General features: G+C 49.9%; 1 long non-coding RNA gene and 1 other non-coding gene across 2 annotated transcripts in view; both read right to left on the bottom strand.

Moving 5' to 3' along the window:
• Nucleotides 1-736: 736 nt before the first annotated feature.
• Nucleotides 737-855, bottom strand: LOC134967857 (5S ribosomal RNA). The gene has a single exon (XR_010189206.1). It is a non-coding gene; the product is annotated as a 5S ribosomal RNA (ribosomal RNA).
• A 3,891-nt stretch (nt 856-4,746) lies between these two features.
• The window catches only part of LOC134965410 (uncharacterized), a 25,110-nt gene continuing 4,287 nt past the window's right edge, over nt 4,747-25,569 (bottom strand). The window contains exon 2 of the long non-coding RNA XR_010188346.1: nt 4,747-5,488. This is a non-coding gene — a long non-coding RNA (uncharacterized LOC134965410). The remainder of the gene's footprint in view (nt 5,489-25,569) is intronic.

Below are 25,569 nucleotides of genomic sequence, written 5' to 3'. Positions count from 1 at the left end.
CACAGAAAACAGACATCAGTAATGCATGGAATGTTAGCAAAGTTTCTTTTTGGAAAGGTGTGTTTGGTCCCGCTGTGATTTGATCCTGTGACCTTGGAAACCAAAGTCCAAGGGCTTACCTGATGAGCTATTGTCTGGTTAATAGTGACATTACCTGCATCATTGATCAAACAGGGGTGTGCAGGTGCGTGGAGGGCGAAGCAGATGGCTCCGCCGCATACTTCACACCTAAGAGGGAATTCTTCGACTATCCCAGGAGAGACAAACGAAAGGAGAAAAGGTGGGTTAAATAAACAGAGCCCTACGTAAGGTCTGCACTATAATGTGTAGTGACCGATACGATTAAAATAAACTTTCTGGAGCAGCGGAGACCTGAACCAGCAACGCTGCGCTGTGGGACAGGAGTCTTAGCCCTAGGCTATAGGAGTTCTCCTTAAAGTTTTGTTTGGATTCAAACCCCTGTTCAGATACCCGCTACTAGCGTACTGAGCCGCAGCGCTATTTGTCTGATGCCTTACACGCATTCCACAATTACAAATAGCATTAGTAACTAGTGACAACAAGGAATAATAAAGGGAAGGCAACACCCCGCCCTGTATTTAGTGTACCGCTAATTAAGGTGCACCAGATGTTTCTCTGAGGTTCCGCTGGCTTTTCAAAATGGTGACCAGCCTGTGAGAAAGATGGGGGAAAATGTTATGTGCAAGATGTTGTTATTAGAAAACATTGCGGAAGTAGCCTACAGCACCTGGTATTCCCAGGCGGTCTCCCATCCAAGTACTAACCGGGCCTGACCCTGCTTAGTTTCCGAGATCAGACGAGATCGGGCGTGTTCAGGGTGGTGTGGCCGTAGGCTTTTATCCCCTATATCTGGTATTTTATGGATTTATCTATATACATACCTACACGCACTTAAATATATATATCTATATATATACATGCACAAACATAACTATATATGTATATATACACACACACCGTAGGTAAATAAATACTGCACAGTAGATCCTTTTAATTATTATTGAGCTGAGTCCCAGCTACTGTAATAGAGCAGGTTCCCTGATTTGCAAGTAGGAAAATGCTGGGTAGAGGACTCTACTGCAGGAGGAATGTATCTATATTTCAGCAGCCTGAAGTATCGAAAAGTTACAAATCCCAGAGCTGTTGCCTAGCGACGGGGAGACCTGGGAGCCCGCTGAGTAAAGCGGGTTAACTGTTAATATACCTGGGACTTTATTTGTATTTGTCTCTGAGTATGCAAGATTAGCCCACTGGGCTATAGGAGACACTGCAAATATGAAGCCAGGTCTGTGCAGGGAGGAAATGGCCGCCAGAGTGAAACTCCTCTGGGCTATGCGATAAAATCTATATAGTGGATAACTGGATTAGTGCTGAACCACTCTGACTATATCACATTCTCCTCAGCACCATGTGCATTAAACTCACATAAATGCCTATTACACTATAACAGTGGCCGGGGAGCGGAGAATGCTGAGCCCGCTGTACAGAGCAGGAGTTAGCTCCGCCCCCCGGCTATGGCGCCTTATTGCAAAACTAAGCGGGAAGCGAGCTGTACCCTCCGCTGGGCCTGCGAGTCACCGCCGGGGAGCGCTGAGCGCTGAGCCCGCTATACAGCGCTAGTAGAGCCCTGTATCTGCTAGCCGCCGCCGGGGAGTGTTGCGCTGAACAGAGCGCGAGTCGCCGCCTGGGAGCAGGGAGCGCTGAGCTCGCTCTACAGAGCGGGACTTAGCTCCGCCCCCTCCGTACAAGGCGCCAAATTTAAACATTGCTTTGCGCTCGAGCGGGATCCCTGTGCCGGCTCTGTGAGTCGCGCTGAGTGGGTGCGGGGGGTGCGGGGAGCTGGGGGAGCAGAGGGTTATCAGAATGACACACACCCGTTTTTCAGTCAGGGTTGTATAAACACATACTCAGCCTCCCCCAATCATCCTGTCTGTTTCTCCATGAGGAGGACAGGTAAGGATACAATAAAGTACATTACAGCCCCAGAGAGCCCTTCTGGAGTGGGTTGTACAACAATAAACAGATTGCTCTAAAAACATACATAGCCACCACAAATAAAGTATACTTCACTCACCACTGTGTTCTTGGTGGATCGGCCCCGACACACGCCGCACGCAGCGGCGTCCAGCCGGAATCTTCTGTGGTGGGGTGGTCCCGACACAAGCCGCACGCAGCGGTGTCCGACCATTTTTGATACTCACCGCTGCCATGCTGCCGGAATCTTCTGCTGGATGGAGTGGCCGCGACACGCGCCGCACGCAGCGGTGTCCGCCAACTCAGGAGAGCTCAGTGTCTCCCTCAGCCGGGGCCCATCCCTAGCCGCACGCAGCTGCGATGGGACCCCGCCGGCAGCTCCCACGGTGCAGACTGGCAGTGGCAGAGCTGCCAGTCTGTGAGTGTGTGTAAGAAAAATAAAATAATAAAGAAAAAAGAAGAAAATTCTTCAGCTAAACCCAAGTGAACCAGCTACCTCGGGCACTTAACTAAGACTGGCTTGGAGGGGAGATAGTAGGGGAGGAGCTAGCCACAGTGTGAGAATTTTTAAAGTGCCAGCTACCAATACCACCTACTATCTCCCCATTGTAACTACACTCCAGTGGCCCCTAGTGGATGAAGGAGAAACACATTATATGCCCCCACAGTGTCATATACAAATATGCCTCCAGTGCAATGGGCGTGCTGGGGGAAAAGGTGCCTAGTGCAATGCGCACCTGGTAAAGATGCTGTTAGGATCCTCTTTCTCTGGTCACGGCTCCAGGCTGTCCAAGTAGCTCCACTGGTCCTCCTGTGCGGGATTGGCTGGGGTGGGAGACGGAGAAGGTGGGGGTATGAGAGAACTGGCCAGCTTCTCTGGTCAGGTACAGCTTTGTCATCCAGATCAGCCCACTGCCGGCGCCACCCGTAGTGCTCTTCCTATGGCATCCCAGAAGCATGCTGGCCGGCGTGTTCACTAGTAGTGGCTGATAAGAACCAGGAAGTGCGCAATGATAATGGATACTCTGCATACTGCCTGCAGCCTCAGCCTCGCTGGAATGGTTACCATTTACAGCAGTGGCAGCCCAGACACTCTAGGCCCACGCAGCTGGAGGAGCAGGGAGAGGATATAGACCGAGACTGCAGGGCCAGCCGGCAGCATGCAGGAACACAGGGCTCCCATCCTCTCACACATCCACAGCGGGGACCGGGCAGCGCGGAGCACACAGCAAGATCATCCCACCTATCGGTGGCAGCAGATCCCCTGTAGTGGTGTCAGACCCACTTCGTATCCACCGGTGACCACCACGAGCAGCTGCAGTGGGTCAACTGGGAGACGATATGGAGGTGTAAACTCGACGCGCCCCATTGAAGGTGGTGCCCCGCACGGCCGCACGTGTCGAACGTGCCTAGAGCAGGCTCTGAGAATACTACACAGTGCTAACTAGCAAAATGAAACATCATATTCTGACATTGTGTGACACTCTCTGATGTATCATAATCATCTGTACACTTTTATACTCCTACTACTCTATTTTGCTATGTGCATTAAGTTATTAAAATGGGCTACAGGGGTTAAAGATAATGCAAACTTGAAGGCATTGCATATTGTAGTATGTAGTCAATATCCCGGCACTAGGACTGGATTAAGGGTGGTGGGGGCCCAGGGGCAACAAAGTTGTGGGGAGGAGCTCACCGGTGGTCACTGTTGATGAACAGCTGAGCTGCTACACTAAGACTCCTCTGATTCAAACAGCAGTGTGGGGGCCCCTAATGTTTGGGGCCCCAGGATGGCTGCCCCTATTGCCCCTGTATAATCTGGCCCTGCCTGCTGCTCAGCGCAGAGACAGTCAGAATCCCGTTAGCGGAATACCGATGCTCAAAATCCCAACATTAGGGATTAGGTTTAGGGTTAAGCACCAGGGGGACGGTTACTATTAGCCAGCGGGAGTGGTAGGTTAGGAATAGAATCCACCAGTATTTTGAACATCGAGTTTCCGCTTTTGGGATTCTGACCATTGGCATGCTGAGTGCCAGGATATCGTACCTAACCCCATATAGTTACAGTACAGGGCACTTCACAACTATTTCACTGTATAGCAGACGTTTGGTGTTCAGGGTATTGAGCTACTTTCAAAAGAGTTCAGTTCACCCAACTATTAATATGTGGTGCTCAGTTACAGTTGGATGTATGGCATATGTTTTGTGTAAGATACGGATTTCCATACTGTGCATGCACACCAACAATGCATGCAGACAGGAAGAAGCAGGGCAGGCAAGCGTAACCAAAGTACAGTAAGGAGATGTTTATATACTTTCACAAATGTGGGCACATTCCCAGATTTGCCTTATAGGATGCACATTTCTTTTGGGTGCTAGTTCACTCACACCCATTGATGATGACTATGAGGAGCCCGTCTAGTGACATCCGTTTGACTGATCGCCAAATGATTCTTCCAGCTTAATAGTACTTGGCTATATTATGCAAAGTTGCAACTAGCTTCTTGCATGACATATCCATTTGGACTACTGAAGAAAGGATATTTGCCATTTGTATTTAATGGCATTTGTTATTATACAGTATGGAAATTACAACTTTTACATTAATAATTATTAACACACTATTCTCTCTGCGTATCTGAAGCCTATTATGTATAAATAGGATAACGCAACTTAGTTATAGACCTCCAAAGGCATTACCTGTTGGCAGAGTATTGCGGTGCTTGGCAGTGACTTTAGTCCACACACTAATGAGTTAAACAGCAATGCAGGTTTATTCTGGTATACACACAGGTGACTTGAGTATGCAGCAATAGTAGACAATTGGTCTGATATAAAATCAAGGGTAACACAGGTATTGGTAGCGGTACTTATCAGTGTCCTGATGTGGCTGCAGTATGACTGTGAGGATATGCTCCGGTGGTAAGGGACAGAGGACTGCACGGCCATGCAGTCTGACTCCCGCTGTGAAGGAGAAGCGATGCACTGCCCGGCTCTATATTAGCTCCGGAGGTTCGGTACACGGAGGAACGCTGTAAATCTCTCTCAGCTCACACACACACACTTCACTGCGCGCTCTGCTGACACACTGTCACTAAGATGGAGGCGCTCTGGATCATAGCTCTGCCTCCCTGAGATACTGGCACTAGTGGACAGACACTAGAGGATGTGCCCATGTAATCCCATACATAAGGAGACAGGCACGGAGCGCACCATTTACCAACATTAGCTACTAACCATGACAAGCCACACCTTTATTCTGTCACTAGATGTAAGTATACAGTATACACTCATGATGGTTTATTATTACCAGATATTTTGGGTTGGGTATAATATGTCGACAGTCATAATTGCAACAGGGTCATAATATCAACGTTAACCATATCAATGTTCAGCACATAGAGAGCGATGAAGTGTCAATATGTTAGAATGCCAAGTCTTGCCCCTCCAATGGCTTCCACTGCACTGCGTGGGAGATGGGACAGGTCTTGTTCTGTAGCAGAGGAATGGGGTACGTATGGAAGTGGGGAGAGAGAGAGAGAGTTTGAGTTCCTTTTTTTCTAGTTTATATAACAGCAAGAAAATGCAAGAGAATAGTAGAATACATTGGTATAATGGGTCTTTATAAAGGCTGCTGGCCGCATGAGGTGTACAGTTTTCTGCAGTCTGGAGCACTGTGTCTGCCAGTCAAATCTATTTAAAAATTCCCTCTATTTCCTCACACTACCAATGACATACCTCTCATTAACTTGCCAACGCTCTTCATAGTAACTATAGGAAAAATACTTGGTAATTATGTCTGGATGTAGGACATAATTATCACATTAAATAATATCCAACTCTCACACAAATATCTGTACAATAATTACGTCATTGAGGTAGTACAGTATGAATCCCATAATCATAATGCAGATATATACGGTATGTATAAATTAGCAACTTACTGTGGGCCTGATTCAGGTTGGATCGCAATACGCAATCCACCCGCAATACGCAATCCAACCGCAAAAACTACGAAAAGGATGCAGGCGCAGGGCCCATCCTGCGCATGCGCCCACATTTTCTGCGGTGCCCCACTTAGCAGAATTTGCAATCCTTACTGAATCAGGTCCAGTGTACAATAATGTTAAAATATATAATTAATAATGTTATCATACATACCCCACACATACAGTATTTACTCAATACGGATGATGCAATATCCATGTGTAGGTAAACTTCTATTACTTATGTCTTCTTAAATGTGTATATGTACCCTCTTACCAAGGGCGTATCCAGAACTTTGTGGGCCCCATTGCAACATTTTGAAGAGACCCCTGTGCCAATGCTTCTAGAGAGACCCTCTCTGCAGCAGTTGTTAATTTGATGCCCCACTTAGTTCATTTCCGGAACCATAGTAGTGCCTAGTTAATGTTATGCCTTATAGCAGTGTCCTAGATTATTTTAAGAACCATCGTATTTCCCCAGTTCACATTATGTCACATTGTGGGGCTGCCAGTACACATTATGCAACACAGTACATCCAATTTATATTATAACACAGTGTCCCTAGTTCCAGTGGTGGAACTTGAGAGTGGAGGGCCCAGGTGCAAGAATATAATTTGGGTCTCCTTCCTCTAACCCAACCCAGGTTTATAATATGCCACATGGCAGAGGGTGTCAGGGAGAGGCAGAGGGTGACAGCGAAAGGCAGGTGGAGGCAGAGGTTGACATAGAGAGCCAGAGGGTGACAAGAGAAGACAGAAGATTACAGAGGAATGAAGGGGGAAGCAGAGTGTGACAGGGAGAGATAACGGGCGACAGGGAGAGACTGTGGGTGACGGGTACAAGCACAATGTCCTGCACGAGGCATATACCTTTGTGGGATCTGTGACAGGGGCCCTCACCCCTTGCGCTTTCCTCAGTTTGGCACTTGGTCAGACAGACTCTGAAAGTGCCCATTACACCAGTTGTGAGCAACCTTTAATTCACAGAGAGCAGTGAATCAGAAATAATGTACAGCTGTCTGTTAATTAGAGGCAGTATATGGCTGTGATCATCAGCGCCGATACTGTAGGTGGCAGGACTCCTCTATCCATCCAGCACACACAAGTTTAGCCCTGCCCACCTAAGGTATGGGGTAGGTCCCTCAGGCAGTGGAGCCCATTCTGCCTTCTGCACTGGGCCATTCATCTGACATTGCTCAAAATGGTGTGCACGGGTGGGGTGGGGGGCAGTGGACAACTCATTGCTGGTCTGGGCAGCAGTGGGCCCCTTAGTCCTCAGGGGCCCAGGTGCAATGCACCTGCTGCACCAATGGTAGTTCTGCCTCTGCCCAGTTCATGTTATGCCACATTACAGTGTACCCAGTTCATACTATACCACACTATAGTGGCTCCACATTATATTGTGCCACATTGCAGTGACCCAGTTCATATTATGCAACATTGTAATGCCCTCCAGTTTATACCACATTACAATGAGCAAGTCCAAGTAAATAAATAGATATATATTATAGGCCCCAAGGTAAAAGTGTGTAAGGGCCCCTATGTACCACCCAATGGTAAAACATGTATATAACACATGTAACTGTAACAGGGAAGGTGGGCACTTCTCAGCTCTGGTTTCCATAGCAGCTGCACTCCCTACACCTATGGTAGGTATGCTCTTGATGTCGACATATTGTCCCTGGTGGACCATTAGTGTCTTACATGCTCCCGACGGCTGCATATGGGACACTCTGACATGGATATCCTATTAACTTGGATTATATGTGGCTATATAGGTACCATCACCCATATACTGGAGACAACCTGGGTGAGACACCTAAATTTTCCCTAAAAGGAACCCTCACTTCTCACTAGCTGGCACAGTGCAGCTGAAAGGGTTAACCGCTTCGACTTGCTTAGGTTGCTAGGCAAAGCCAGCAACCAAAGGACAGCAACTTGTGGAGCGCTAGGACCCAGGTGCAGACCTGCAGAGCAGGAGGAATCGAAGCCGCTGATTGGGTGGTGCAGAGAGGGAAGAGCAGAAGGCGGAGTTTCCATCCAGTGTGTGTGCTCTGAGGTAACAACAGAGAGTGATGCTGTGCTGAGGTGATGCACTGGGGAGAGCGGAGCTGCCGCTGAGGAGACCGCTGTGAGAGCCGCCAGCTGCTGCAGTGACACCAGCCTGCCCAGTACTGAGAGAAGCTGCCGGGAAAGGTCTCAGGTGATAAAGTGGAGTGGGTGAGGCTGCTGATAGCAATTACCTACCTCTGACGCACAGACACTCCAGCTAATGCCCTCAGTTAGAAACCCAGAGTGACCCAGCTACGCATACACAGCTGAATAGGGGTCAGATGAGCAGTGGTACAAGTGGGAAAAAATGCCTTACAGGTACTGTGTGCGCGCGTCAAAAAATGTGTGTGGTCAAATGCTACATGGGGCGTGGCCAATGAAAATGGGGGGGTGATACACATATGTGGGGAGGGGCATATACACATATGACCCCAATAGTGCCAGATACACGTTGCCCCACAGTGCCAGATATACATTGCCCCACAGTGCCAGATACACATTGCCTCACTGTGCCAGATACACAAATGCCCCCAGAGTGCCAGATATACATTGCCTCACAGTGCCAGATACACATTGCCCCACAGTGTCAGATACACAAATGCCCCCAGAGTGCCACATATACATTGCCTCACAGTGCCAGATACACAAATGCCCCCACTGTGTCAGATATACATTGCCCCCAGTGCTAGATACAGAAATGCCCCCACAGTGCCAGATATGCCCCCAGTGCCAGATACAGAAATGCCCCCAGTGCCAGATACACATGTCCCCCCAGTGCCAGATACACATGTCCCCCCAGTGCCAGATATACATTGTCTCACAGTGCCAGATACACATTGCCTCACTGTGCCAGATACACAAATGCCCCCAGAGTGCCAGATATACATTGCCTCACAGTGCCAGATACACATTGCCCCACAGTGCCAGATACACATTGCCCCACAGTGTCAGATACATAAATGCCCCCAGAGTGCCAGATATACATTGTCTCAGTGCCAGATACACAAATGCCCCCACAGTGTCAGATATACATTGCCGCCCAGTGCCAGATACAGATATGCCCCCACAGTGCCAGATATGCCCCCAGTGCCAGATACAGAAATGCCCCCAGTGCCAGATACAGAAATGCCCCCAGTGCCAGATACACATGTCCCCCCAGTGCCAGATTTGCCCTCAGTGTCATATACACTTGTCCCCGCAGTGCCAGATATGCCCCCAGTGTCAAATACACATGTCCCCGCAGTGCCAGATATGCCCCCAGTGCCAGATATGATCCCAGTGCCAGGTATACATCCCCCCCCCCCAGTGCCAGATATACCCCCAGTGCCAGATACACATGTCCCTCCCAGTGCCAGATATGCCCCCAGTGCCATATATGCTCCCAGTGCCAGGTATACATGCACCCCCCTCCCCCCCTCATCCCCGTGCTGCTCATCGCTGCTGCTATCCTGTGTGTGTGTGTGTGTGTGTGTGAGGGGAGGAGAGCGCAGTCTTAGTTCAATTCAGCGCGGATCCGTGAGCCAATCAAAGCTTGCGGTCCGGCAGCTCTGATTAGCTCACGGGCGGTGCTTAATTGAACAAAGACACTGAGGGCAGGAGAGGCGCAGGCTGCGCTCTCCTCCCCTCACATCAGCGGCGGTGAGCAGCAGAGGGAGGGACAGAGTGGCGGCCCATCGGCGTGGGTATGGCGCACCCACAGCTAAATTCTTAAGGGTACGCCACCCATACCCGCACACTTGCACCGCTGCAGATGAGAGAGAGAGAGACGCTCTTCCTTTTACTTGGCAGACACAGCCAGGGCTGTTTCTAGCCAATTTGGCTCCCAGTGCAAGATTTAAAAATGCGCGCCCCCCCCCAGTTCACATAAGAAAAAATGCGCCCCCCCCCCCATAGATATAAAGAGGAAAAGCATGCGGCAAGGGGGCGTGGTCTCGTTAGAATGGGCGTGGTATTGTTAAGATGGGCGTGGCCTCATCTGATCTCATCATCACGGCCACCACAGGATATAAAAAAAAAAAAACCTTATTTTACACATTACAGCAGGCACGCGACCCCATTTTACACAGTACGGCAGGCAAGTGTCCCCATTTTACACAGTACGGCAGGCAAGAGTCCCAATTTCACATATTACGGCAGACAGGTGTCCCCAATTTACACAGTACGGCAGGTGGTGGTTGGGAGGGAGAGAGAGGGGCTGACTTACATTTGAAGCGGTTCTTCCCGCTCTTCAGCCGCCTCTCCCTCGTCTGCGCGGCTCAGTGATCGCGCTGAGCGAAAAAAATTGTGGGTCCCAGGGACCCCTCGCTTTAAAAAATCGGGGTCCTACTCCACGGTTTCTGGGTCCCATCACAATTTATACTTTATAAGCAATGCTGGGGCAGGCAGCAGTTGGGGTAGACCTGGGGATTGAGGCAGGGAACACTTGGGGCAGGTTGGTGGGTACAGGGGCTTAAGGGCAGGCAGTGCTGGGGGTAGGGAGGGGGTAAGGCAGGCAGCAGTTGGGGCACAACTGGGGCAGGCAACAGTTTGAGAAGTGCTGTGAGTGGGTAGCAGTTTGGGTAGAGGGAAATAAGGGCATGCTGCAGTTGGGGCAGTACTGAGGGCAAGGAGTGGGTTAGGGGCAGACAGTACTGAGGTAATGCTGGAGGTAAGATTGGGGGGGGGGTTGAAAGTACAGTGCTTTGTAATTATACTAGTCAATCACGGTGAAAGGTAGGTAGTTTTCTATTGCTGCAGTAGCTGGCAATAGAAAACCAGAGGGAGAGGGTGATGACTGATGGCTTGGGAAGGCAGAGGGTGACAGGAGAAAGGGTGATGGGGAGATAGTGATGCAGAGGGTGAGGCAGTGGGTGACAAGGAGAGATAGTGGGAGATGGAGAGTCAGTGGGTGACAGGAGATTGTGATAGTGAGAGGCAGTGGGTGACGCCAGGGACTGGGTGACAGGGGGAGGCAGTGGGTGACAAGTAGATATAGTAGGAGACGGAGAGGCAGTAGGTGACAGGAAAGGGTGACGGGAATAGAGAGGGTAATGGGGAGCGATAGTGGGAGACAGAGGCATTGAGTGGCAGTGTCACGTCTCCTCTATACGTGCACAGATGAAGCCTGGGCGTACGCCCCAGCTGCTCCCATTGCAATGGATATAGGACAGACCTAGAAGAGGAGGGCCAGCTGTTGAGAATGGGGTAAGGGACCCGAGAAAGGGGGATCAGACAGAGCGGTGGGGATGGAGCCATGATAGAGCAGGGGTACAGGGGAAGGCAGGACAGAGTGAGTTGGGGCAGACACTGGGTGATGGGCCCAATCTGCTGATATGCAGAATGTCCCTAAATAATAATTAGGACACTCTCAAGATAATTATGGAACCACTGCCTGCTACAATGTCTCACCTGGGGAGTGCACCCAGAGCCGGATTAAGGCTCCTGGGGGCCCGGGGCACTGAAGACAAGGGGGCCCCCTACGGACTAAACTAAAGTGTGTACATGTATGTATGTGTAATAAATATATATATATATATATATATATATATTTTACATATTACAATATGCTGTGCTGAAGTATAGACTCCTGTTGCTGGCAGACTGACTGTGTACACTGTTAATATTTAATACATATTTAATAACTAATATTATTTATTTTTGATTATATTGTACCTCCAAGCGTTTCTATTGCCAGGAGTCTGCTGGTAGATGTATTGCAGCCTCTTAGGTGAGACTCGGCAGTCCCACCTCGATGAGCAGCAGTAGCGGCAGGCACTCCATAGGCAACTGTAGTGCAAGGTAATAGATCACCCGAAGGGACGGAGCAGGGTCAACTGAAGCCAGTGCTGGGACCAGTAAACTCACTGTGCACACAGCTCCTCAGCGACAGCCAGAAGGGGGAAAGCCGCTGCTGCTGTTTCCAATGCAGAATCTGCTGAACTCTGCACTGTGTATCACAGCGGGAGAGAAGAAGCCGCCGCGTCTGGCACAGGAGACGCACTCAAGCGCCGGGGGGCTGTGGGCTGCCTGATCACTGTGACCAGCTGGAGGCAGAGCCGCGGATGCAGAGGGACCGGATCTCAGGCGGCGATTGAATGAGGAGATGGGAGACGCTGCGGGCAGTGATTGGTTGTGAAGACTGGGGACGCTGCCGGCGGTGATTGGTTGGTGAGTTAGAGCGCGTCCGGCAGGACCCGCTATTATTTCAAAATTGAGTCCCTCTCTGCTATAGCGCATTTTTGCGATCACTGGGCCGCCGGCTCCCCCTTCTCCCTCCTCCCGAGTGCCCAGCTCGGGGGGCGGGGTTTCGAGGAATGACGTGATTGCTGGGCACTCAGGAGGAGAGGGGAGGGGGGATTCAAAGTGCTGAAGAAGTGCCGCGGCGGGCGCCCCGTGCGGTTGCACGGCTCGCCCGCCGCAAGAAACGGCACTGGACACAGCTATTAAGAGTACTGGACAGTATCAAATATTGTACCTCTCAACAGGAGAGTCTACTTAATGACCAGTCTGACCTTTTTTGGATATAATTTACCTCAGGAAAGGCAGGCGCCAGGTAGCAAAAGGAACTCTAAACTGCCTCAGTGATAAAAAACAGGGGAAGTTTTATTCAGATTTACAACAATTGCCCTGTCAGGTGGTGAACGACAGCGTAACACAGGAATTATATTGCGCCCTCCAATACCACGCAACTCTGCTTCATCCTCTGCCTCTGCTTTTTGTCATAAGACTATGCATGGTACTACCTTGAGGCAATTTTTTTGCTACGAGCTTACTCATGTATCTCTGCATTGGGCAAATACTCTGAAATAAACCATACCTCCCAACTGTCCCGATTTTGGCGGGACAGTCCCGTTTTTCACGGTCTGTCCCGCTGTCCCACCCGCGGGTCGCAGTGTCCCGCGGATGGGGGGGTAGTTGGGAGATCCCTCCCTGTCACTCGCTGCTCTGAGGAGAGCAGCGGTGAATAGATGCTGTGTGCACAGCGTCTATTCACGGCAGAGAGGGGCAGGGGGCATGACCAGCAGCTCTCACAGCGCTGTTCATGCCCCCATAATGACGAAAACGGGGCGTGGCCTGCGATCGCGGCACTTGCCGTGAAGCCATGCCCCCTTGTCATTAGGCCACACCCCCTAAAAACGGGCGTGCGCTGTCGTCCCTCCACCGCTGAGATCAAAGTTGGGAGGTATGAATAAACTGTGATGTGTGTCAGGTAGTTGCATGCTCATTTTCTCAGGAGAAGTGACTGAACTTCTGCCCTATACTGTATAACTGCTGTCGCGACTCTGCATGTACGAACTGTGCTGACTTATGCTACCCTGCCCTACAGACTGTGTTATATATTTCTATTTTGCTATTGACTTTCAATTGCTAGCTTTATCTGCTATATTTTGAGACTGCAATTTGTAGGGTGTTCACACTTCAAAAGATTTAAAGGGACTTCTTCGCTACTTAGAGTAGCTCCGAACTCAGGGGGTAATTCCAAGTTGATCGCAGCAGGATTTTTGATAGCAATTGGGCAAAACCATGTGCACTGCAGGGGAGACAGATATAACATGTGCAGAAAGAGTTAGATTTGGGTGGGTTATTTTATTTCTGTGCAGGGTAAATACTGGCTGCTTTATTTTTACACTGCAAATTAGATTGCAGATTGAACACACCCCACCCAAATCTAACTCTCTCTGCACGTTATATCTGCCTCCCCTGCACTGCACATGGGGGGTCATTCCGAGTTGTTCGCTCGTTATTTTTTTCTCGCAACGGATCGATTAGTCGCTAATGCGCATGCGCAATGTCCGCAGTGCGACTGCGCCAAGTAAATTTGCTATGCAGTTAGGAATTTTACTCATGGCATTACGAGTTTTTTTCTTCGTTCTGGTGATCGTAATGAGATTGACAGGAAGTGGGTGATTCTGGGCGGAAACTGGCCGTTTTATGGGAGTGTGTGAAAAAACGCTACCGTTTCTGTGAAAAACGCGGGAGTGGCTGGAGAAACGGAGGAGTGTCTGGGCGAACGCTGGGTGTGTTTGTGACGTCAAACCAGGAACGACAAGCACTGAACTGATCGCACTGGAAGAGTAAGTCTCGAGCTACTCAGAAACTGCACAGAGAAGTCTTTTCGCAATATTGCGAATCTTTCGGTCGCAATTTTGATTAGCTAAGATTCACTCCCAGTAGGCGGCGGCTTAGCGTGTGCAAAGCTGCTAAAAGCAGCTTGCGAGCGAACAACTCGGAATGAGGGCCATGGTTTTGCCCAATTGCTAACAAAAATCCTGCTGCGATCAACTTGGAATTACCCCCTCAGTACATGCTTAAAGTTAAAAGTATATCTGGGTGACAGCTGAGGTTATGCACCACCCTGTGCCCAGGTTAGGGTATTACAGGGTATTAGCACATTCACAGTATAAGGAGATATTGGGGGTCATTCTGAGTTGAGCGTACGTAGCAACTTTTTGCTGCTCGTGTAATCAACTAGACGCCACCTATGGGGGAGTGTATTTTAGCATAGCAGGGCTGCGATCACTTGTGCAGCCCTGCTATGCTAACAAAGTTTTGTGCAGAACAAGACTAGCCCTGCAGTTACTTACCCTGTGCGATGTATCCAGCGATGAAGGTCCCGGAATTGATATCAGACAACCGCCCCCCAAAAGCCAGGACACGCCTGCGTTCAGATCTCCACGCCCGGAAAACGTTGAGTATCCGCCCCGGAACGCCTTCCCGCTGTCAATCTTCTTGCGATCGCTGTCAATCTTCTGGTCGTTGCCCGGCTACAGCTGATGCTGGGCAACGACACGCGTGCGCATTGCGGGCGCTGCGCATGCGCATTTCTGACCTGTTCGCTCCACAGCAATGAACCACAGTGTGTGAACGGATTTATACGGATACATTGTGGCGTTACATTCTGGATTTATTTATTACCAGTTATTTATATAGCGCACACATATTCCGTAGCGCTTTACAGAGAATATTTTGGCCATTCACATCGGTCCCTGCCCCAACAGAGCTTACAATCTATATTCCCTACCACATGTACACAAGCACACATTTATACTAGGGTTAATTTGTGGTGGAATCCAATTGACCTACCAGTATATTTTTGGATTGTGGGAGGAAACCGGAGAACCCGGAGGAAACCCACGAAGTACGGGGACACACCAAAATGCCGGCTCCTGCTCAGTGACAGGAGCAGAGTGCTGCACTGTTACATTATGACGGCACTGCAGGCACGGCACTCCCCGAGAGGCAGCCACACCTCCCGAACCCACCAAGTGACGAAAAAATAAGAATTTACTCACCGGTAATTCTATTTCTCGTAGTCCGTAGTGGATGCTGGGTACTCCGTAAGGACCATGGGGAATAGACGGGCTCCGCAGGAGACTGGGCACTCTTAAAAGAAAGATTAGGTACTATATCTGGTGTGCACTGGCTCCTCCCTCTATGCCCCTCCTCCAGACCTCAGTTAGGGAAACTGTGCCCGGAAGAGCTGACATTACTAGGAAAGGATTTGGAATCCAGGGTAAGACTCATACCAGCCACACCAATCACACCGTACAACTTGTAATAACTATACCCAGTTAACAGTATGAACAACAACTGAGCCTCATTCAACAGATGGCTCATAACAATAACCCTATAGTTAAGCAATAACTATATACATGTATTGCAGAAAGTCCGCACTTGGGACGGGCTCCCAGCATCCACTACGGACTACGAGAAATAGAATTACCGGTGAGTAAATTCTTATTTTCTCTGACGTCCTAGTGGATGCTGGGTACTCCGTAAGGACCATGGGGATTATACCAAAGCTCCCAAACGGTCGGGAGAGTGCGGATGACTCTGCAGCACCGAATGAGCAAACTCAAGGTCCTCCTCAGCCAGGGTATCAAACTTGTAGAATTTTGCAAAAGTGTTTGATCCCGACCAAGTAGCAGCTCGGCAAAGTTGTAAAGCCGAGACCCCTCGGGCAGCCGCCCAAGAAGAGCCCACCTTCCTCGTGGAATGGGCTTTTACTGATTTAGGATGCGGCAGTCCAGCCGCAGAATGTGCAAGTTGAATCGTGCTACAGATCCAGCGAGCAATAGTCTGCTTTGAAGCAGGAGCACCCAGCTTGTTGGGTGCATGCAGGATAAACAGCGAGTCAGTTTTTCTGACTCTAGCCGTCCTGGAAACATAGATTTTCAGGGCCCGGACTACGTCCAGCAACTTGGAATCCTCCAAGTCCCGAGTAGCCGCAGGCACCACAATAGGTTGGTTCAAATGAAACGCTGATACTACCTTTGGGAGAAATTGGGGACGAGTCCTCAATTCTGCCCTGTCCATATGGAAAATCAGATATGGGCTTTTACAGGACAAAGCCGCCAATTCTGACACACGCCTAGCTGAGGCCAAGGCCAACAGCATGACTACCTTCCACGTGAGATACTTCAACTCCACGGTCTGAAGTGGCTCAAACCAATGTGATTTTAGGAAATCCAACACAACGTTGAGATCCCAAGGTGCCACTGGAGGCACAAAAGGGGGCTGAATATGCAGCACTCCCTTAACAAACGTCTGAACTTCAGGCAATGAAGCCAGTTCTTTTTGAAAGAAAATAGAAAGGCCCGAAATCTGGACTTTAATGGATCCCAATTTTAGGCCCATATCATTTCTTGTAGTTCCGGGTACCAAGTTCTTCTTGGCCAATCCGGAACGATGAGTATAGTTCTTACTCCTCTCTTTCTTATTATCCTCAGTACCTTTGGTATGAGAGGAAGAGGAGGGAACACATAAACCGACTGGTACACCCACGGTGTCACTAGAGCGTCCACAGCTATCGCCTGAGGGTCCCTTGACCTGGCGCAATATCTTTTTAGCTTTTTGTTGAGGCGGGACGCCATCATGTCCACCTGTGGCCTTTCCCAACGATTTACAATCAGCTTGAAGACTTCTGGATGAAGTCCCCACTCTCCCGGGTGGAGGTCGTGCCTGCTGAGGAAGTCTGCTTCCCAGTTGTCCTCTCCCGGAATGAACACCGCTGACAGTGCTAGCACGTGATTCTCCACCCATCGAAGAATCCTTGTGGCTTCTGCCATCGCTATCCTGCTTCTTGTGCCGCCCTGTCGGTTTACATGGGTGACCGCCGTGATGTTGTCTGACTGAATCAGCACCGGTTGGTTTTGAAGCAGGGGTTCTGCTTGACTCAGGGCATTGTAAATGGCCCTTAGTTCCAGGATATTTATGTGTAGGGAAGTCTCCTGACTCGACCACTGTCCTTGGAAGTTTCTTCCCTGAGTGACTGCCCCCCAACCTCGGAGGCTTGCATCCGTGGTCACCAGGACCCAGTCCTGAATGCCGAATCTGCGGCCCTCGAGAAGATGAGCACTCTGCAGCCACCACAGCAGAGACACCCTGGCCCTCGGGGACAGGGTGATCAACCGATGCATCTGAAGATGCGATCCGGACCACTTGTCTAACAGATCCCACTGAAAGATCCTTGCATGGAACCTGCCGAAGGGAATTGCTTCGTAAGAAGCTACCATCTTTCCCAGGACTCGCGTGCAGTGATGCACCGACACCTGTTTTGGTTTCAGGAGGTCCCTGACCAGAGATGACAATTCCTGGGCCTTCTCCTCCGGGAGAAACACCTTCTTCTGTTCTGTGTCCAGAATCATGCCCAAGAACAGCAGACGCGTCGTAGGAATCAGCTGCGACTTTGGGATATTCAGAATCCAGCCGTGCTGTTGTAGCACTTCCTGAGATAGTGCTACTCCGACTAACAACTGCTCCTTGGACCTTGCCTTTATAAGGAGATCGTCCAAGTACGGGATAATTATAACTCCCTTCTTTCGAAGGAGTATCATCATTTCGGCCATTACCTTGGTAAATACCCTCGGTGCCGTGGACAGACCAAACGGCAACGTCTGGATTTGGTAATGACAGTCCTGTACCACAAACCTGAGGTACTCCTGGTGAGGTGGGTAAATGGGGACATGTAGGTAAGCATCCTTGATGTCTAGTGACACCATAAAATCCCCCTCTTCCAGGCTTGCAATAACCGTCCTGAGCGATTCCATTTTGAACTTGAACTTCCTTATATAAGTGTTCAAGGATTTCAAATTTAGAATGGGTCTCACCGAACCGTCTGGTTTCGGTACCACAAACATTGTGGAATAGTAACCCCGTCCCTGTTGAAGGAGGGGAACTTTAATTATCACCTGCTGAAGGTACAGCTTGTGAATTGCCGCCAGTACTACCTCCCTTTCCTTGGAAGCAGCTGGCAAGGCTGATTTGAGGTAACGGCGAGGGGGAGACGCCTCGAACTCCAGCTTGTATCCCTGAGATACCACTTGTAGAACCCAGAGATCCACCTGTGAGCGAACCCACTGGTCGCTGAAGTTCCGGAGACGCGCCCCCACCGCACCTGGCTCCATCTGTGGAGCCCCAGCGTCATGCGGTGGACTTAGTGGAAGCAGGGGAGGATTTTTGTTCCTGGGAACTGGCTGTCTGGTGCAGCTTTTTCCCTCTACCCCTGCCTCTGGGCAGAAAGGACGCGCCTCTGACCCGCTTGGCCTTCTGAGGCCGAAAGGACTGTACTTGATAATACGGTGCTTTCTTAGGCTGTGAGGGAACCTGAGGTAAAAAAGTCGACTTCCCAGCTGTTGCTGTGGATACAAGGTCCGAGAGACCGTCCCCAAACAATTCCTCACCCTTATAAGGCAAAACCTTCATGTGCCTTTTAGAATCAGCATCACCTGTCCACTGCCGAGTCCATAATACTCTCCTGGCAGAAATGGACATTGCATTAATTCTAGATGCCAGCCGGCAAATGTCCCTCTGTGCATCCCTCATATATAAGACGACGTCTTTAATATGCTCTATGGTTAGCAAAATAGTATCCCTGTCAAGCGAATCAATGTTATCTGACAGGGTATCAGACCAAGCAGCTGCAGCACTACACATCCATGCTGAAGCAATTGCAGGTCTCAGTATAGTACCTGAGTGTGTATACACAGACTTCAGGATAGCCTCCTGCTTTCTATCTGCAGGCTCCTTTAAGGCGGCCGTATCCTGAGACGGCAGTGCCACCTTTTTTGTTAAGCGTGTGAGCGCCTTGTCCACCCTAGGGGAAGTTTCCCAACGTAACCTGTCCGTTGGCGGGAAAGGGTACGCCATTAGTAACCTCTTGGAAATCACTAATTTCTTATCTGGGGAACCCCACGCTTCTTCACACAATTCATTTAACTCATCAGATGGGGGAAAAGTCACTGGCTGCTTTTTCTCCCCAAACATAATACCCTTTTTAGTGGTAACCGGGTTAATGTCAGAAATGTGCAACACATTTTTCATTGCCGTAATCATGCATCGGATGGCCCTTGTGGACTGTACATTTGTCTCATCCTCGTCTACACTGGAGTCAGACTCCGTGTCGACATCTGTGTCTGCCATCTGAGGTAGCGGGCGTTTTTGAGCCCCTGATGGCCTCTGAGACGCCTGGGCAGGCGCGGGCTGAGATGCCGGCTGTCCCAAAGCTGTTACGTCATCGAACCTTTTATGCAAGGAGTTGACACTGTCGGTTAATACCTTCCACATATCCATCCACTCTGGTGTCGGCCCCGCCGGGGGCGACATCACACTTATCGGCTCTTGCTCCGCCTCCAAGTAAGCGTGCTCATCAAACATGTCGACACAGCCGTACCGACACACCGCACACACACAGGGAATGCTCTGACTGAGGACAGGAACCCACAAAGTCCTTTGGGGAGACAGAGAGAGAGTATGCCAGCACACACCAGAGCGCTATATAACAGAGGGATTTACACTAACACAAAGTGAATTTTCCCCCAATAGCTGCTTATATCACCTTTTGCGCCTAAATTTATGTGCCCCACCTCTCTTTTTTACCCTTCTTGTAGTGTATACTGCAGGGGAGAGCCAGGGGAGCGTCCTTCCAGCGGAGCTGTGAAGAGAAAATGGCGCCGGTGTGCTGAGGGAGATAGCCCCGCCCCCTCCGCGGCGGGCTTCTCATGGTTTTTTAATAATGTTAATGGCGGGGGATTAGGCACATATACAGTTTATAACTGTATTATGTGCACATTTGCCAAAAGGTATACTTATTGCAGCCCAGGGCGCCCCCCCAGCGCCCTGCACCCACCAGTGACCGGAGCGTGTGGTGTGCTGTGGGAGCAATGGCGCACAGCTGCAGTGCTGTGCACAACCTTATTGAAGACCGGAGTCTTCAGCCGCCGATTTTCTCCTGGTTCTTCCGTCTTCTGGCTCTGCAAGGGGGACGGCGGCGCGGCTTCGGGAACGGACGATCGAGGTCGGGCCCTGTGTTCGATCCCTCTGGAGCTAATGGTGTCCAGTAGCCTTAGAAGCACAAGCTAGCTGCAAGCAGGTAGGTTTGCTTCTCTCCCCTCAGTCCCTCGTAGCAGTGAGTCTGTTGCCAGCAGATCTCACTGAAAATAAAAAACCTAACAAATACTTTCTTTTCTAGTAAGCTCAGGAGAGCCCACTAGGTGCATCCAGCTCTGGCCGGGCACAGATTCTAACTGAGGTCTGGAGGAGGGGCATAGAGGGAGGAGCCAATGCACACCAGATATAGTACCTAATCTTTCTTTTAAGAGTGCCCAGTCTCCTGCGGAGCCCGTCTATTCCCCATGGTCCTTACGGAGTACCCAGCATCCACTAGGACGTCAGAGAAACTGGGGGTCAGGACATGAAGCCTGGCCCCTCCAATGAAGCTTCGTCCCCTTCCTATGAAGCCCCGATAGCCATCCCCCGGGCAGCATGTTCCGGCGGGCACTAGCCCACCCGCACTGATATCCTTTCCCCCTCCTCTCTTGTCCTCTGTTCTGCCGGTGGGCGTTTGCAGAATAACGCAATCATGTCATGATGTCATGACGCGATCGTGTCATTCTGCAAACGCCCACCGGCAGAATGGAGTGCAAGGAGGAGGGAGGGGGAGCAGTGGTATGCCTGCAAAATTTCTGGGGTTGCCAGTCTGCACAGCGCATATTTCTTTTGCTGTGGTACCATCATGCTGGGGAGGCTTGCTAGGACCTGTAGTTCCACAGCAAAAGACAATATTTCTTCTTCTTTTTACACTTTATTGGGGAGGTCTCCACTCCCCCAGGGAACCCTGGCCAGGGCTGACTAGCTGGGGGGGGGGGGGGGGAGGTAATGCCACAACTGCAGGGACCTGGCTGTTACATTGGGGGTAATTCAGAGTTGATCGCAGCAGCAAATTTGTTAGCAGTTGTGCAAAACCATGGGGGTCATTCCGAGTTGATCGTAGTTTAGCACAGCTACGATCGTAAACTCAGACATGCGGGGGGTCGCCCAGCACAGGGCTAGTCCGCCCTGCATGTCAGTGCCCCCCCCCCCCCCCCCCGCACAAATACAAAAGCATCGCACAGCGGCGATGCCTTTGTATTTGAGGAGTAACTCCCGGCCAGCACAGCTCCTGCGTCTGGCCGGAAATTACTTGTCGCTCCCGCTAGCCGCAGCAGCTGCGTGACGCGTCACGCAGCCGCCGCGGCCCGCCCCCCCAATGGCTTAATGCCGCCGTTAAGCACCCTCCCGCCCAGCGACCGCCTGTCTTAGAGGCGATCGCTAGCCACCGATGACTGCCATATGCCGGCGCACTGCGGCGCCGGTGCATGCGCAGTTCCGACCCGATCGCTGCGCTGTGACAAACTGCAGCGAGCGATCGGGTCGGAATGACCCCCCATGTGCACTGCAGGTGGGGCAGATATAACATTTGCAGAGAGGGCTAGATTTGGGTGAGTTATTTTGTTCCTGTGCAGGGTAAATACTGGCTGCTTTATTTTTACACTGCAATTTAGATTTCACAAAATCTGAATTTGAAAACACCCCACCCTGCACATGTTATATCTGCCCCCCCCCTCCCCCTGCAGTGCACATGGTTTTGCCCAACTGCTAAAAAATGTGGTGCTGCGATCAACTCTGAATTAGGCCCATTATCCCCTTTGTCAAGTGGAGCCCAGTGTTGTTTTCAAAAATACATTGGACCCATATGTCCTTTTTCCCCTGTATTTTTGGAACCAGGACTGGTCCAAGAGCCCAGTGCTGGTTGTGAAAATACAGAGGCCCACTACACAATTTTTCCCTGTATTTTAGCAAACAGCTCAAAGAGTCCGGGGCTGGTTATGCTTTTTTGGGGGGTAGGAACTTTAACGTCCTTTTTTTTTTTCCTTACTTTTTTTTAACCATTTAAACACTTTTACAGAAAAAAAGCATGCACGGATCTCACTGATCTATGCATGCTTCTGTCAAACTCGCCAACCAGAACCTGGTCTATTTTTAGAACAGATTTTGGTAATGTTTTAGGTGCGAGTTGTAAACTCGCATCCTATTACGGTGCCCGAGTTGTATGTTTGCAATAATAAAACATCTGGATGCGAGTTTTGCCATTGCGAGTTTTGGGATTGCAGGAAATATGCGAGTTTGCATGTTCCCACACACCATTACATTTATGAGATGGCCAAAATGTGCGAGTTTAGCGCTAAACTCGCATATATTGTTATCACGTAGTATTATGGCTTTAGGCTAGGTTTGCACTTACAGTTATTTTACTGTTTAAACTAAGTAACTATTACAGCCCACCTAATGCTACCAGCCTTTCAGGCAGGCTTCAGGTAGCATTAACCTGTATATATGGGGAGCATCTGGTGTCTGGAAGATGCTGACCTGACTGCCGGGATCACAGCCATAAAAGCTAGAACGCTTGGCCTTAATCGCCCTCATTGCCTCCGTACAAATGTTTAGTTAATGAATAAGAAGTTCCCTTGCCAGCGCTGTGCCCAGTTAAATAAGGATTCAGGATTAGGTTCTATGTAAATATTAATCCACAAGAATGAAAAAGCTACTGTGTATTTTCCAATAATACAGGAATCACAAGTCCTGTATTGCATATGGTTTTGGTTTACACTCAATAACGTTATTAAACATAATTTGATGCATCTTTTAAATTAATATTTGAATCAATAAATTAAATTATATAGATTGTAATCTGTCATAAACACACCCTTCCTGTTATATCAAAACTAACAATATGTTTATACTATGTAAAATACGTTAGTGTACTGAGCAATGGGGGTCATTCAGACCTGATCGCATGCTAGATTTTTTCGCAGAACTGCGATCAGGTCAGAACTGAGCATGCGTAGGCACCGCAATGCACAGGCGCGTTGTACGGGTGCAAAGCGGATCGTTGCTGTGCGATGGGTTTTACAAAGAATCCATTCCCACAGCCGATCGCAAGGAGATTGACAGCATGAGGGCATTTGTGGGTGTCAACTGACCGTTTTCTAGGAGTGTTTGGGAAAACGCAGGTGTGTCCAAGCGTTTGCAAGGCGGGTGTCTGACGTCAAATCCGGGAACTGACAGGCTGAAGTGATCGCAGCGGCTGAGTAAGTTCTGGGTAACTCAGAAACTGCACAACATTTTTTAGTAGTGCTCGGCTGCACATGCGATCGCACACTTGCAAAGCAAAAATACACTCCCCTATAGGCGGCGACTATCTGATCGCAGCGCTGCAAAAAATAGCTAGCGAGCGATCAGGTCTGAATTAGGCCCACAATACAGATTCAAAATAGCACTATCAGGCAGTGATGTGCGGTGAGGTCAGAGGCTGGGGAGGCACAAATGGTGGTGGCTCTCTGTGCCAGGAGCCAGTCTCACCCCCTACACAGTGTAACTCTTTAGTCCCTGCACTGCATCCATGCAAACAAAGAGAGAACATACTGTACATACAGTAATAGCCAGGTCACAGCCATCACCCTAGTGTTGTGCGTTAACTGGTGCATACTAACAGGGGCGGATTGGCCATAGGTCTAACCAGGAAGATTCCTAGTTGGCCGACGTGTCTGTGGCATACTTGCCTACTTTTGAAAAAGCATTTCAGGGAGATTGTGAAAGTAACATCTATCAGTGCGGACCTGTACTGCTACATCTGAGAGGCTTGTCATGAAAATGACTTAAATCCAAATGTAAATGAGCCCCAATGTTATGCTGGCCAATGGCCATACACTTTTGCGATGCCCTGCCACGAGACATCGCGGTGCATCGCACCGGCAGTTCAGGTGCTATCAAATCGCACCTGAACTGCCAAAGTGGTTACCATGCGATCATGAGATAGATTGCATGGTAATCACGTGATGGGCACGTCACCGCCGAGTGGGAGCGGCCTCTGGCCGCTCCTGGCGGGTGCCCATCGCAGTGCGATATATCTCATGTGGGTTTAAAACCACATACGATCGCACTGCGATGCGAAAAATATTATGTGCAGCATATAATATCTTGAGACGCAATATTCGACCGTCGTGCCCGCGCATCGCGTCTCAAGATACCTAAAATGTGCATACAATCCTTTGATTTCTCTCACAGATGTGGTCGAAATCGAAGGATAGCACCGATTATCTCATAAGTGTATGGGCACCATTGGTAAGATCTACTAGTTGAAGAAAAGACTCTTATATTTTGCAGGATTTGTTTGTGTATTGTGTTTTACAAGAGGTTCCATATACTGTAAGTGGCCATAGAGATCATTGTGCCTTATAACCAATACAGGGAAATGGCACTGATGATACCATTTAAATGTATGTATCTATGATTTCTTTTTTGCAGGGAGAATGAGGGACCATTCAGGGAGTGAGGGAGATTGATACTATTTCAGGGAGTCTCCTGCAGAATGAGGGAGGGTAGGCAACTATGGTCTGTGGGGCCTGTTTTTTGTGTTGTCATGTGGCTCCACCCCCCACATGACAGGCAGCCCACTGCACTCAGTACACTGCATTGTCCCCATTCATTCTGTTATTCCATCTCTGCAGTACAGAAACTCTGCCATCCAGTGATGCTGCCATGGCTACACGGTATGTTATACTTCTTGTGCTGCCCACAGGGCCACTTCTACAAAATTTTGCAGGGCCTCTTTTATGCTGCTTTCAGATCGCAAATGCCGGATCCTACCCGGTAAGAGAAACGTGTCCTTACCGGGTGGGATCCGGCATTTGCTCTCCTCTGCTGGCTTTCCGACCCGGCAATATACCGGGTCGGTTGCCATAGCAGCGTGGGGCGCAGCAGCAGCAGGGGCGGGGGTGGAGGCGGCGCCGGGAGATGAGCTCATCTCCTGCGCCGCCTCTCCCTATGCTGTGAATGGGAGCCGTGTCGCATCGAAACGGCTCCCATACACACTGCACCTGACCCGGTATTCAACCCGGTAATAACCCTTCTTTTTAACCGGGTTGAATTACCGGGTCAGGCGACCCGCTAATTCGGCAAAGGCGCTTTCACATCGCACACTGACCCGTTTCGACACGGCAATATGCCGTGTCGATACCGGGTTATTTGTGCGATGTGAAAGGGGTATTAGTTTCCAATCTGTCCCTGGTCTACAGCAAAAGATGCAAGGAAGGCTGCAATTGCGTACAATCAGGCTGCAAGGAAGGCCGCAATTGCGTACAATCAGGCCCTTTAAAGGGGAAAATCGCCACTTCAACAGATCCCACCCCCTCATCAGACCACACCCCCATTAGGGCTGCTTCCACAAATTTCCCGGGCT

This window comes from Pseudophryne corroboree, chromosome 10 (assembly GCF_028390025.1).
Source record: "Pseudophryne corroboree isolate aPseCor3 chromosome 10, aPseCor3.hap2, whole genome shotgun sequence".
Lineage (NCBI taxonomy): Eukaryota > Metazoa > Chordata > Amphibia > Anura > Myobatrachidae > Pseudophryne > Pseudophryne corroboree.
The sequence above is the reverse complement of the archived record's forward strand: the minus strand, read 5'-3'. Positions and strand labels throughout refer to the sequence as shown.